Source organism: Lepidochelys kempii, chromosome 2 (genome assembly GCF_965140285.1).
Source record: "Lepidochelys kempii isolate rLepKem1 chromosome 2, rLepKem1.hap1, whole genome shotgun sequence".
Taxonomy (NCBI): domain Eukaryota; kingdom Metazoa; phylum Chordata; order Testudines; family Cheloniidae; genus Lepidochelys; species Lepidochelys kempii.
In genome coordinates, this window is record NC_136381.1 from 12731325 (window position 1) to 12745907 (window position 14583).

Genomic DNA, 14583 nt, shown 5'->3' on the forward strand with positions numbered 1-14583 from the left:
CCCTGCTGGAAATTGCTTTCCTGACCTGTGTGAGAAGATTCCAGACAGAATTCCCTCAGAGAATGTGTTGGCACAGCAAGAGCAAGGCTGGGTCCAGTCAGAAGAGGTGGCTATAAGACAGGGCCCAATCATTTGCAGCGTGAAAGACCAAGAAATTTAAAATATTGACTGGTGTCATTATTAAGGTTAATGCTGTATTAAGTTGCAGAGTGGAGATTGAAAAGAAATCTCCATTTTGTTATGAATACCAGAAGAAGCTGAGACTGACTTTGATACAGTAATTCAGTTTTTAGAATCAACATTGCCTTATGATTGTATTCTGGGCCTGATTCAAAGCTCCCGCTGACTTAATTTGGACTCTGGAATCAGGGCCTCTCAGCAGGTTTCAAAATCCATGGGTAAAAATGCGTGTGTCTGCCATGTTCAAGTCATTGCTCTTATCTAGAATGTTGTGTGTTTTTCATCTATAAGGACTAAAGTGGTGCATAGGGGTGTAGTAAAATACAAGGGAATGAGAATTCATGTTTTTCAGACCTGGCTAAAACAAATCCAGTTATATAGAAGAAGACATCTGCACCTTAGATCATAATTTATTTCATTAGAGATTAATGTCTCAGATCTTTCCCCACCCAAATTACAACTAATAGATGTGGACAAAATATATTCCTTTTAAATGCAAGATTGGTATTTCTCAGTGAGCAAAGTACCATGGTGATGAACATGCTATCAAAATGTAGAGAGAATGGGCAGGAAAAAAGAGATGTAGGCAGTGATAATGGGTCCAATGTTGAAATTCTGTAATCCTCTGCTCCCTACATCACAGGAATATGATTATGTATTTGTGTTTGGCAATATGGTCCAATGGATAGGGCACTGTACTTGAATGAGGAAACCTGCCATCTATTCCCAGCTCTATCTCTGACTGTTGGCAAGTCATGTCACTTCTGTATGTTGCTATTTCCCCTCCAACCCTACATCTGTCTTGTCTAATTAGACTTTAAGATCTGTAGGTAAGTGTGGTATCACATTCTGTGTTTGCCCAGTGCCTAACACAATGGGGCCCTGATCTCACTTTGGGATTCTAGGAACTACTGTATTACAAAATAATACTATTTGAAAAGCTAGAAGTACCAAAGGACATTGCAAGCAAGCTCTGCTTTGGGACTTATTTGCAAGGGGGGTTCATGGGATTTGTTGTGAGTGCCTTTGAGGAAGTGTTTTATAAGCTTGACACAACCAATAGAGTATTAAAATTATTTAAGGTGGGATTTTCACAAGAACTCATTGTTGCCCTAACTCAGCCCCCAGGGAAGTCATGGTAAAAACGCACTTGACTTTCATGGGATCAGAGTTGAAAATCCCACCCTTAAAAAAAAAAAACATCTGAAATATTTTTGTCAGATTCTCAGGCAGGTGTAAATCAGCATAAACTTTCATGGGGTGAGCTGATTTATAGCAGATGAGTGGCCCTTAGTGATTGTACTTTGTGCAACTATTGTTCATTACAACATCAGTATTAAAGATTATTTTTATAGGTCTCATGGGGTGCTTACTTCAATGAAGTACTTTTGCATGGGGTTGCATTGTCCTTCAATAATTTTGAATCATTATATTCTAGCACAAACCTGCCTCCACCCTCCTTTCCTTTTCCCCCCTACTTCATTGCTAGCATGTACCTAGGATACTTCTTGAAGACTCTGTATTGACACATTTTGGAACTGGACAGTAGGAATGTTTACATCTTATTCTTATTTGTCAAAAATTGATCAATGTCTTAATTGATGTAATACTCTGCTGTACATGTATAATTATATGTAATCTACCTCCCCTTCCTTGGAGCACACCCCATTAAACTGGGTTTTAACATTGCTTATGGTTTTGTTTTCATACCACTGAACTATACATACATACCAGTGCTGATTTTCACATTGAGTGGAGATTCAATACCAGAAAATCCTGAATAATTCGGACTGGGGAAGAATTAAAGTGAAAACTGTTCGTCCGTATTAGGTGCTTATTTGACCCCATTACCATAGTATCTGAGCACTTTACTGGCCATGATAACGAGGTCATATTCTGTGCATTTGGTCAGGAGAAGAATTCAATTGGAATTGATCTTGCCCCTGGACTTCCTTACCAATCATGCCATTCCAAAGCTTTGACTCACGTTCAACTTTTGCATTAAAATTGCCAAGGAGTATGAGCTTGTCCTCTTTGGGTATGGCAGAGAGAATTTGGTCAAGTGTGGCATAAAATCCTTCTTTGGTTTCATCAGTGTCAAAGGATGGAGCGTACGCACTGATGAGTGTTGCATGCTGATTCTTGGCAAGTTTAAAGTGGAGGGTCATTAGTTGTTCATTGATGCTAACGGGTAATTTCAAGAGTTGGTTGATGATTTCATTTTTGATAGCGAAACCAATGCCATCGATTTATATCATTCATCTTCACCAGCTCCTTTCCAAAAAAAAGAGTATAACCATCACCTCGTTCTTCAAGCTGTCCTTCTCCTCCATGTTGGGTCTCGCTCAATGTAGCAATGCTGATGTCATGTCTCTTGAGTTCTCTTGTCACAATTGTTCTTCGCTCTGGCCGATTACTTTTCAGGTTGTCCATCGGGGTTCAAACGTTCCAGCTTCCAAATTTCATTGTTTGGTTTCGACCGCAGTAAGGTCATCCCTCTAAACATAGTTATCCAGTCAGTGGGAGGCAAGGCAGTCTATGCTTAGGGCATCTTTTCTAGCTCTCCTCCACATGTGGGGTGAGCTGAGTGAATCTTAAAAAGGGCTGCTTCGTCATGGTTGCAACGGCTAAGTTGCACTCCTGCCTCTTTCCAAATGCAAAACCAGCCATCTGACAGCTTCCACTTGCATGCTGGTCTGTGACCAGGAGCTTTTGGTCATCACTGTCCTGCTCCCATTGCCACTCGCTGATGCATTGTGCTACATACTGTAGAAACATAGAAGAAAAGGATGGTCCCTTCCCCAAAGAGCTTACACTCTAAGTATTAGGTAAGAGAGAGTAGGTAGATAGCTGGGGGAGCACCAGGAAACAATGAGACAGTATTGGTCAGGAGGATCAGCATTACTCACAGAACACCAGGTGAGATTCAAATGAAGGTCCAGTTTTTAAATTGACCGAGTGTTTAGTGGGTTCTGATTCAGTATCCCATTCCAGAGATGGCACAAATCCTGGAATTTGCATCTGGGTTTAGATTTTAAAGTTCAGACCTGAACATCCCCAAACCTTGGAGTTCCATTAGGTTAATTATATGGTTGAGCTGATCAGGGAAATCAGATCTAGGTTGTCCATTTGGATTTTGAAACACCAGTTACATTTGGGATAGTTTTTATTTGTGGTACCACTCCACAGAGAGAGATATAGCCATGTTTTGACTTGGGCCTGAGTTTTAGTTTGTGTTTCTATCTCCCCCACAATTTAGGGTCTTCAGAGTAAAAATGAAACCTAAACTGAGGCCCAAATAAAAAATATGGATGTATCTCTATAATGTAAGGACCAAATAAACCTCATGACCTTTCATTCCAAGTGCAGGTGCATTTATTTGACCCACTTTTTCTAATATAAACACAAAGTAACATGTACATATGTTTTGGTAGTTTAAAAATATATAATCAGTCCACCACACACTCGATCCTCTCCCTTGGAAGAAGATGAGAAAGAAAACAAGCCCTATGTGGCAGATGTTAGTCATGTGACAATGCATGACTGGAAAGCGCACAGATTTACGGTAGTGAGGGTAATATAAGAACCTATATAGAATAGAATTCTCTTATTCAGTTACACTGGGTAAGATGAAATCAGAATCTTGCAATGAGGCCTAATGCACATATATATTAGAGAGCAATGGTAAGGTTACTCTTGCATTGTTAATTTAATTTCCAGACTTTTGAGTGCTTCGTTGTGCACCGTTATCATTGCACTTATAAATTAAATGCAAAACAATTCATCTCTACTTTAACCTTGGCTTTAAATAATCTTAGTTTTAACAGTAAAATGTGAAAGACTCTTTCATTAATTAAGCATTTGTTCAGTACAAATTTTATTAGAATTGACTGAATTATTCAGAATTGACACCCAAAAAATTCTCACTTCAAACCCACAATTTGTGTTTCTAAAAAAATTATTGCAGAGAAAAAAAATGAGCTGGTGAGTGACACAAGAGGCTACTATTAATAGACATGAATGCTTGAGGGGTGTGTGTGTGTGTGTGTGTGGAAAATATATGCATGGAAGAAGCTATTTGTTCATGATGTTTCAGAGCCCAGAGATGTGAGGCATGAAAATCACTGACCCTCTGAAACTGAGAAGCAAGGCTCAGGTAGATGATTATTAGTGCTGTGTGATGTATTTTCTTCATGAAGCAAAAGCACTGGAATTTGCTGCCTTTTATGCATGCATGAGTGTGTACTGGCGTTAAGAAGATGGTGAATCAATTATTTTTTTTACCCCCTAGACCTTTGCATAATTCTGTGTCAGAGGAAAAATGACCTTCACTCCTTCCGTGCTCCCCCAAAATAACTGCGTTTTGCTTAACAAACCCTGAACCAGTGCATTGTGGGGGGAGATGGGCTGAGCTGGAATTAATGTGTTGCCTCTCTTACTTCCACTTGGCCAAGTTCAGCCATACAATAAACTGACCCCAATACCAGGGCCATAGAAGTAGAACTGGTAAAAACAAATTAAAAAAAAAAAAAACTTGAGTGCTTGTGGCACCTTAGACTAACAAATTTATTTGAGCATAAGCTTTCGTGAGCTACAGCTCACTTCATCAGATGCAAAAAACTTGTTTCCAATTACTGTATGCCCAACCACACCATAGAGCAACACTGATGTAAGTGTCTCTCTGATGAAGTTACGGTATTTTAATGGTTCAAATAAGGTTCCCCCTTTTTCCCTGCCCTTTCACTCCATACTAACAGAAAAAAATTCATGGTAAGTCAAAAGTATAAAGCTAAATGAAGTCACCAGTTAAATTTAAGTCAAAATTTTGGCTCAGGATTGTAAGAAAACTAGAACCAGTCGTAAGATTCACCGAATTTTTCATTTTGGCCAGAGTCTTTGAATTCACAGGTCTTTGATTGGTTGTGAATAACGTATGTCATATGACATTGGTTCTGGATCTCTGATTGGTCGAGTGTGTGCCATATGGTTAAGAAGGTTGCCATTGTGCCCATTTTTGTGAGCGGTTCTGCTTTTCATAGAGCTGATATAAGAAAAGGAGATGAAGGCCAAATCCTCAGCTGGTGTAAATCAGCATCGTGCCATTGACTTCTTTTTCTGCATTTTCTACATATAAATATCCATATGAAGATGCACTGTCAAGGCCAGAGGCAAGTCAATGCATGAATAACCTATTATGGCAGGTACAATGCCAAATGATCTAACATTTCCTCTGCTAAATAGTTCACTCTGAAGAAAGGTAATAGATGTCACCATTTGTCTTGGTGAAAAATATTGTTCTAAGGAATGCAACCATGGACTTGCTCCATAAGAAGGGAATTCTTGATTAAAAAGAGCTGCTCTTTCAAAATTGTATGGTGGGCCTGAGCCAAAGCCCAAGCAAGTCAATAGAGTGGCTCACATTGACTTTAATGGGCTTTGGCATGGGCTGTGGATCAGGCATCTAATGGGTTAATATACATTCCTTCAATTAGAAGAGATTGGATTGCACTCTCTCTCTCTCTCCTTTGAGATTTCCCAAATTTTTTTTATCCTAATTAATTCCCCAAAGACACTTTTGAGTTTGATAGAAATTACATTATGAATATATTTCCCACTGTTTTGCAGAATAACTCCCAGAAGCCATGCAAGTCATGAGAGGACCACCTACAGTAATGAAAGGATGCAATCTCTTTGGAGCATTTGATATAGCTATCCCGAATGATTCTTCCCATGGGGTGTGTGTGCAGGAAGGAGGGAGGGAGGGGGGCATCACTTCTGTTAAAAGGTAATATTTGTGCCTGTCTGTCTTAAATCACTATTCCGTGATAAATATTATGCTTCCCTCACTGCCTGTATTATGGTTTCACAGTTCAAAAATAGGAATGGGGAATAACTATTGATTTGTTCTGTAGTTCTTATTTCTACTTCATCACATTTACATATCATGCTACTTGTATGTTCCTTCCTGGGACATTATAATGTCCATTCTCTCTCTCAACCCCACTACAGAATTCATCAGAATGTTATACAAAACACCCCATGGTTTCAAATGGGTTCATTTCCAAGGCACATCTGTGAGGAATATAAACATAAAAGCCAATGACAAGATGCTCAGTTGGTGTAAATCAGTATAGCTCTATTTACTATTGGAGCTACACCAATTTACATCAGCTGAGGATCTGGCCCAGAACCTCAGCAATAACTTGTATTTCCAGCCCAGCTAAAACACTAACATTCTTGCTTACTTGGAAACAAAGGACCCTTTATACGAGCCAGACTCTTCTGAATTGTTTAATTATAGAGAGCCAAATGCCCCTCTCAGTTTGATTGACTCACTTCAGTGGTATGATCCCAGTGTAAAAGAGAGAAGAATCTGGACCATGGTTGATTAAGCATAGAACAAAGGCTGATGGAGGAGTGTCCCAGCCCAAGGTAATCCTCTCTCTGCAGCTGACCAACTCTTCTGGAAAGGGTAGAGGAATCAGAGCCCTGGTGTTAACATTTTGAATGCCAGTGAAAATAAGGCAGGATCAGAGGTTAACAGAGGGAAATAACAAGTTAAACATTACTTAGACCAGTTAGATGCCTTCAAGTCATCAGAGCCTGATGAAATACCTCCTAGAATACTCCAGAAGCTGACTGAGGAGATATCTGAGCCATTAGTGATTATCTTCAAAAAATCATGAAAGACAAGAGATTCCAGAGGACAGGAAAAGGACTAATATAGTGCCAATCTACAAAAAGGGGGGAAAGGACAACTCAGGGAATTACAAGCCAATCAACTTAACTTCAGTACCTGAAAAGATAATGAAGAAAATAATTAAGCGATCAATTTGCAAACACTTAGAAGATAATAAGGTGATAAGTAACAGTAAGCATGGATTTGGCACGAACAAATTCATAGAATCATAGAATATCAGGGTTGGAAGGGACCCCAGAAGGTCATCTAGTCCAACCCCCTGCTCAAAGCAGGACCAATTCCCAGTTAAATCATCCCAGCCAGGGCTTTGTCAAGCCTGACCTTAAAAACCTCTAAGGAAGGAGATTCTACCACCTCCCTAGGTAACGCATTCCAGTGTTTCACCACCCTCTTAGTGAAAAAGTTTTTCCTAATATCCAATCTAAACCTCCCCCACTGCAACTTGAGACCATTACTCCTCGTTCTGTCATCTGCTACCATTGAGAACAGTCTAGAGCCATCCTCTATGGAACCCCCTTTCAGGTAGTTGAAAGCAGCTATCAAATCCCCCCTCATTCTTCTCTTCTGCAGGCTAAACAATCCCAGCTCCCTCAGCCTCTCCTCATAACTCATGTGTTCCAGTCCCCTAATCATTTTTGTTGCCCTTCGCTGGACTCTCTCCAATTTATCCACATCCTTCTTGAAGTGTGGGGCCCAAAACTGGACACAGTACTCCAGATGAGGCCTCACCAATGTCGAATAGAGGGGAACGATCACGTCCCTCGATCTGCTCGCTATGCCCCTACTTATACATCCCAAAATGCCATTGGCCTTCTTGGCAACAAGGGCACACTGCTGACTCATATCCAGCTTCTCGTCCACTGTCACCCCTAGGTCCTTTTCCGCAGAACTGCTGCCTAGCCATTCGGTCCCTAGTCTGTAGCTGTGCATTGGGTTCTTCCGTCCTAAGTGCAGGACCCTGCACTTATCCTTATTGAACCTCATCAGATTCCTTTTGGCCCAATCTTCCAATTGGTCTAGGTCCTTCTGTATCCTATCCCTCCCCTCCAGCGTATCTACCACTCCTCCCAGTTTAGTATCATCCGCAAATTTGCTGAGAGTGCAATCCATACCATCCTCCAGATCATTTATGAAGATATTGAATAAAACCGGCCCCAGGACCGACCCTTGGGGCACTCCACTTGATACCGGCTGCCAACTAGACATGGAGCCATTGATCACTACCCGTTGAGCCCGACAATTTAGCCAGCTTTCTACCCACCTTATAGTGCATTCATCCAGCCCATACTTCCTTAACTTGCTGACAAGAATACTATGGGAGACCGTGTCAAAAGCTTTGCTAAAGTCAAGAAACAATACATCCACTGCTTTCCCTTCATCCACAGAACCAGTAATCTCATCATAAAAGGCGATTAGATTAGTCAGGCATGACCTTCCCTTGGTGAATTGTGTCAAACCAATCTAATTTCTTCCTTTGACATGATAACAAGCCTTGTGGATGGGGGGGAAAGTGGTAGATGTGGTAAATCTTGACTTTAGTAAGTCTTTTGATACTGTTTCATACAACCTTCTTATAAACTAGGGCAATACAACTTAGATGGAGCTACTATAAGGTGGGTGCATAACTGGTTGGAGAACCTTTCCCAGAGAGTAGTTATCAGTGGTTCAAAATCAAGCTGGAAGGGCATGTCAAGTGGGGGTCCTGCAGGGATCAGTTCTGTTCCATATCTTCATCAGGGGTTTAGATGATGGCATGGAGAGTACATGTATAAAGTCTGCAGATGATACAAAGCTGGAAGAGATTGCAAATGATTTGGAGGATAGGATTAAAATTCAAAATGACCCGAACAAACTGGTGAAAGGGTCTGAAGTAAATAGGATGAAATTCAATAAGGACAAATGCAACATACTCCACTTAGGAAGGAGCAATCAGTTACACACATACAAAATGGGAAATGACTGCCTAGGAAGGAGTACTGCGCAAAGGAATCTGGGGGTCATAGTGGATCACAAGCTAAATATGAGTCAACAGTGTAACACTGTTGTAAAAAAGACAAACATCATTCTGGAATGTATTCACTGAAGTGTTGTAAGCAAGACACAAGAGGTAATTCTTCCGCTCTATTCCAGGGCTCAACTGGATTATTGTGTCCAGTTCTGGGTGGCACATTTGAGGAAGGATGTGGACAAATTGGAGAGAGTCCAGAAAAGAGCAACAAAAGTGATTAAAGGTCTAGAAAACATGACATATGAGGTAAGATTGAAAAAAAAAAAGGAGTTGTTTAGTTTGGGGAAGAGAAGACTTAGGGAAGACATGACAACAGTTTTCAAGTACATAAAAGGTTGTTACAAGGATGAGGAAGAAAATTTGTTCTTGTTAACCTCTGAGGATAAGACAAGAAGCAATGGACTTAAATTGCAGCAAGGGCAGTTTAGGTTGGACTTTAGGAAAATCTTCCTGCCAGGGTTGTTAAGCACTAAAATAAATTGCCTAGGTAGGTTGTGGAATCTCCATCATTGGAGATTTTAAAGAACAGGTTAGACAAACACCTGTCAGGGATGGTCTAGATAATACTTAACCCTGCCCTGAGTGCAGGGGATTGGACTAGAAGACCTCTTGAGGTCCCTCCAGTCCTATACTTTTATGAATCTATGGTTTTTCCTCCTCCCCACCCCATCTGAGGTGAACAGTGCCCCTAGGGGAACAGGAAGACGCACAGAGATTATCGCTCGTGAAGGTTGCGAGGCAGCAGATGAAGGCTTGATTTGTCTCTTCCTTCATGCACTTGCATATTCACACAGGGGCCAGACACAGTGAGGTCCAAAGTACATTGAATTGTCATTAAACTTCACCTGTATGCATGAGCTAGGTTTTGCCACCATGTCTGCACGTTCAGGTCTGGAGCTGGCTGGGAATTTTTGGATGAAGCTGTTTTTATGACAAAATGCCAATTTGTGAAATCTGAAACAGGAAGAGAGATGCCCCAACAACAGTCCAGTGGTTGGGGTATGACCTAGGATATGGGAGACCAAGTTCAATTCTCTGCTCTGATTCAGCCAGAATGGGGATTTTTATCTTGGATCACCTACATCCTAACTGAATGCCCTGACCACCAAGCTATTGTCTAGTATGGAGTGTGGGGTGTGTCTCTCCGAAAAATGTTTGAAATCTTAAAAATTTTCATGGGACAGGATAGCTGTTCCCACCCAGTTCTATTCAACTTCCCAATGAAGAATACTACTCTTATAGCAACAGGTGCTAATGTCACACAAGCCCAAAGTTTTCAGCTAACTTGAATTTACGAATTTCAGCTTCAATGGAAAATTGATCTACAAGCCGCTGATATCACTGAGGGACAAAAATAATAATGCTTTCCATTTTATAGCACCTTCTACCCAATGACTTACATGCATTAATTAATGGATATGCATAACATGCCAGGAGGCACAATTTACTTGTGCAATAGGTCAGTATTATGACATCAAGGTGATAGGTTAGACAAATCTCTTACTGCTTGGGAAATTGAGAGAGATTTGGGTCCTGATTTTGAGAGGTACTGATCACCCACAGCATCCATTGACTTCAGTAGGTGTGTGCTCAGCATCTCTGAAAAACAGATTCTGGGGTCCAGATCCTCAAAGGTATTAAGGCAACCAGTGGAAGTTAAATACCTTCGAGGAGTTCAGCTTACATGACTTTCCCAAGATCACAGAGGAAATCTGTGGCAAAGCCATGAAAAGACACCAGATCTCATGATGCCTGGTCCTGTGTTACAGTCACAAAACCTTTCATGGAATCACTGAAGTCAATAGGTTTCAGAGTAGCAGCCGTGTTAGTCTGTATTCGCAAAAAGAAAAGGAGTACTTGTGGCACCTTAGAGACTAACAAATTTATTTGAGCATAAGTTTTTGTGAGCTACAGCTCACTTCATCAGATGAGCTGTAGCTCACGAAAGCTTATGCTCAAATAAACTTGTTAGTCTCTAAGGTGCCACAAGTACTCCTTTTCTTTTTGTGAGGTCAATAGGACTTTTCTTGACTTTTTGAGGACAGAATTCTGTCCCCGGTATCTAAACAAAAAGTGGCAGGTGTGAATTACTTTTAATTAAAAGAAACATAATGACAGAAAACGTTTGAGAAGCACAACCTCTTGATCTTGCTGGTGTACTTATTTTTCAAACACCAAATTCTATTTTTTAGAGAAAAATGTAGAGAAAAGCAAGGCAGTAAACTTTATGATGTCATATTCATTCCAGCATCATAGCTGTTTTTTACTGACCACCAAGTAACTATCTCAATTATCTAAAATATTTTAATAGATCAGTCAAAATAGTGGGCAATAACAATAAAGCTAAAAGTGTCTTGCCTAATTAATGTCTATCCAGATACATTAAGTTCCCTGAAAAACAAGCCAGACACAGAACATGACATTAAAAATTTAGCATCCTCAAACAATATGGTTATTGCTTATTAATTATACTGAAGTGGTGCTACTAATTAGATTAATAGGAAGCATCGTGTATGTAAGTATCATACACAGATAGTTAAAATAAATCATTGTGTTACATAGTTTTTCTTTCTCCAGTTAAACAAAAAAGATCCATTCCAAAGTCAAAAATACACAATTATTCCTCTGGTACTAGAAAGAAGTATTGTAATTTTATCTAATTCCTAAAAGACTCCTCAAACAAATGTAACTTACTGTTCAGAGTGTGTTATCCACACTGGATATGAATCCCTCTAAAATGGGAAGTTGGCCCCTTGGCAAAAGCTGTAGAGATCTGTGCTTCTTAGCTCTGGAATTTCCCTTATCCTCTTCCTAATGGTGACTAAGTTAGTGGTCATTTGATAAGGGTATGTCTCTAGTGAAGCCACTGGATATGATTACAGCTCCTGTCAACATACCCATTCTACCTTTAATCTAGCTAGCTCAGGTCCCAGAGCAGTGAAATTACAGTATTGTGCTCTTCAGAGTGGGCCATACAAGCTCACCAGAACCCTGGGTAATTATTTGCAGGGCTAGCTCGCACTATTGCAGTCTTCCAGTACCTGAGCTAGCTAGATTAATGCTTATTTGGGGATGTGTACATGAGCTCCAATCCCAAACTCTGATTGTGGTCTAGACATGACCATAGATACTCTAGCTCTGGCGGAGTGAGCTTTACATTGCATCTAACTCTTCACTCAATCCGACCATGATTCTCCTGACAAGTAGAGCTATTCACCATTTTTTTTTTAAACCAAAAAGTGTTTTAATAGAAAAAAGGCTTTTTCAGAAATGAATATTTCTGTGAATTTTTATCTTTTTTTCAAATATTATTGTTTTTCAAGACAAACCCAAATAGATTTGTTTTGTTTTGCCCATCCACTTTCCCTTTTTTCAGTGGGCAAGTGAAGAAAAGAATAAAAATCGGGAGAAAGGGGGAAAAAACTGAAGACTGAACCCACATCCAAGGTTTTCCAAACCAAGTCTAGGTGTGAAAAAATTGGAATAAACAAAAAATTGTGCCATCTCAACCTGTGTAGGAAAAAATATTATTTTTCAACATTTTTAGTTTTTTAGCAAAAAATCTTTATTTTGTTCCATTCTATTCTGTGTAGGTTCTTATGCCACCCTCATCACCATAGTATCTGAGGCCTTCTAGTGGTGCATTAAACAACATGACTGAAACTCTCATGTTTGGTTCAGTCTCTCTCTCTCTCTCTCTCTCTCTCATTCTTTCCTCAGGAGAACAGTCATTATGGAGATGTGGATTACCAATGTGAGGAGGAAGAGGGACAAACGGCACTGCCTGATCCCGCCCTCATTGATGTCATCAACAAAAATCCCACTGACCTCAGTTGGAGCACAGCTAAGGGCTAGTCTAACATGTGGAGTTATTCCAGAATAGCTATTCCAGAATAACTGCATGTGTAGACGCTCTTATTCCACTTTGACCATGGATCAAGTTGAACAGGAACAGAACACTTATTCCAGAATTACAGTGTAATACTTATTCCTGAGTTACCCCATGGGTGGACACTCTTATTCTGCAGTAAGAGTATCCGGAATAAGAGTGCCCACACATAGTTATTTCAGAACAGCTATTGCGCTTTAATTTCACAGTAGTAGTAAAGGCCTCGATAGTACTCATCACCATGCATTTTTGGACAGGTTTTCATGCCCCATTTGGGTCTTTTGTCCTGCCCTCCCACCCCGTTTCTGTTGGCGCCGAAGTTTGGTGCCATCGGCCATTTTGAAAGAAAAATGCATGCATTTGAATGGAGGAAGTGTTGTGTTTTGATACATGGAGAGCAGTTTAAAGTTTGGGTAAGGTTTATTGAAAAAAGTGATTGTGTAAGGAGAGCTGTTGCTAAAGGGCAGGTTATTAAAGAAAACAGAGGCTGGTAAAGGTATGCTATAAAAGAATAGAAAATGTGATACATTGAAAAATTTGAGTGAGAGACATTTGGGTAAGGTTATTGGATGTGATTGAGTAAGGAGAGCTGTTATGAAAGAACAGTGTGTTTGTGTTACTGAACACATGCATAGTGAAACATCCTACCCCACCGACTGTTGGTAGTGAAATCATAGCTGTTGTGGGCAGTGCTCCTAGGAGCTAGCCCCTCCTTTTGGTGGACCAATCAGAGGTTGTTTTACAGCTAGGTCACAGAATGCGCTTGTTGAACCAATCCTGTAGTCCCAAGATTTACAGAGGATCTTTACCTTACATTAAAAGCTATAAAAACAGGATTAAAAAGGAAATTTAGGAAGCACATGATAAAAAAGTGAATAAAAAAAAGCATTAAACAATATTAAAAACTAAGGCAAAACCTGTTTTGAGCACATGGCCAAAAGCTGGCTAAAAAACTATTAAAAGCTATAAAACTAGGTTTAAAAAGAAAATTTACTAAACAGGGAAAAACTGGTTGAAAAACATTAAAAGCTCAGTTTCAAAAGGAAATTTACTAAGCACATGATAAAAGAGAATAAAGCATTAAATATTATTAAAAAAGTGAATAAAAACATTAAAAGCTCAGTTTAAAAAGGCAATTTAGCAAGAACATGATAAAAAAGTGAATAAAAAAGCATTCAGTATCAGGGTAGATGAAAAGAAAGAACAGAGGAAAGATAGAGAGCACATGGTTGAACAGAAGAGAGAGAGAGAGATTTTTACCTTGCCTGTCTTTCTGTGAAATGAGGCAACTACACAGACAGAAACTTTCAGACTGGTTATTCCTGCCTTTGAATTGGGCCAATCAGAGGTTGTTCTACAGCAGTGCTATAGAATTCTTTTTTCTGAACCAATTTTATAGGTCCAAGATTCTCCCCGCCCCCCGCTGTCCCTGTAACGGCCTTGTTCTTATCTAAAGAAACAGACCCCCAGCATTTTTCCCACCCTCTAGTTTATTTAGAAGGGGGTTTTCATAACAGTTAAAACCATACGCTTTTATTAACAAACAATTTTTAAAAGTTTTTTTCCTAGGTTATAGGCTAGCACTGGTTATTTTTTTAGTAAGCCCAATATAAAACAGGCTTTTGCAGCTGATAGCTGTGATTAGAAAGAAGCAGGTTGCTTTTTTACCTGCTTTTTAACAAACACAAGTTAGTTCCATTAAGTTTTGTAATAGAATAAAGCTCTGCTTTATATTGACTTAAAAAGACACAGCCCTTTATTTACAGGGGTGTTTCAATAAAATAGAGCAGGCAGAATTACCCCAGG

The 14583-nt window shown here is 39.8% G+C and overlaps 1 long non-coding RNA gene across 1 annotated transcript; it reads right to left on the minus strand.

The window, feature by feature from the left end:
* Positions 1-630: 630 nt before the first annotated feature.
* Positions 631-14138, minus strand: LOC140906335 (uncharacterized). Its single transcript, XR_012157071.2, has 2 exons — positions 14038-14138; positions 631-2946 (listed from the first exon to the last, which is right to left on the minus strand). It is a non-coding gene; the product is annotated as an uncharacterized LOC140906335 (long non-coding RNA).
* Positions 14139-14583: the final 445 nt, after the last annotated feature.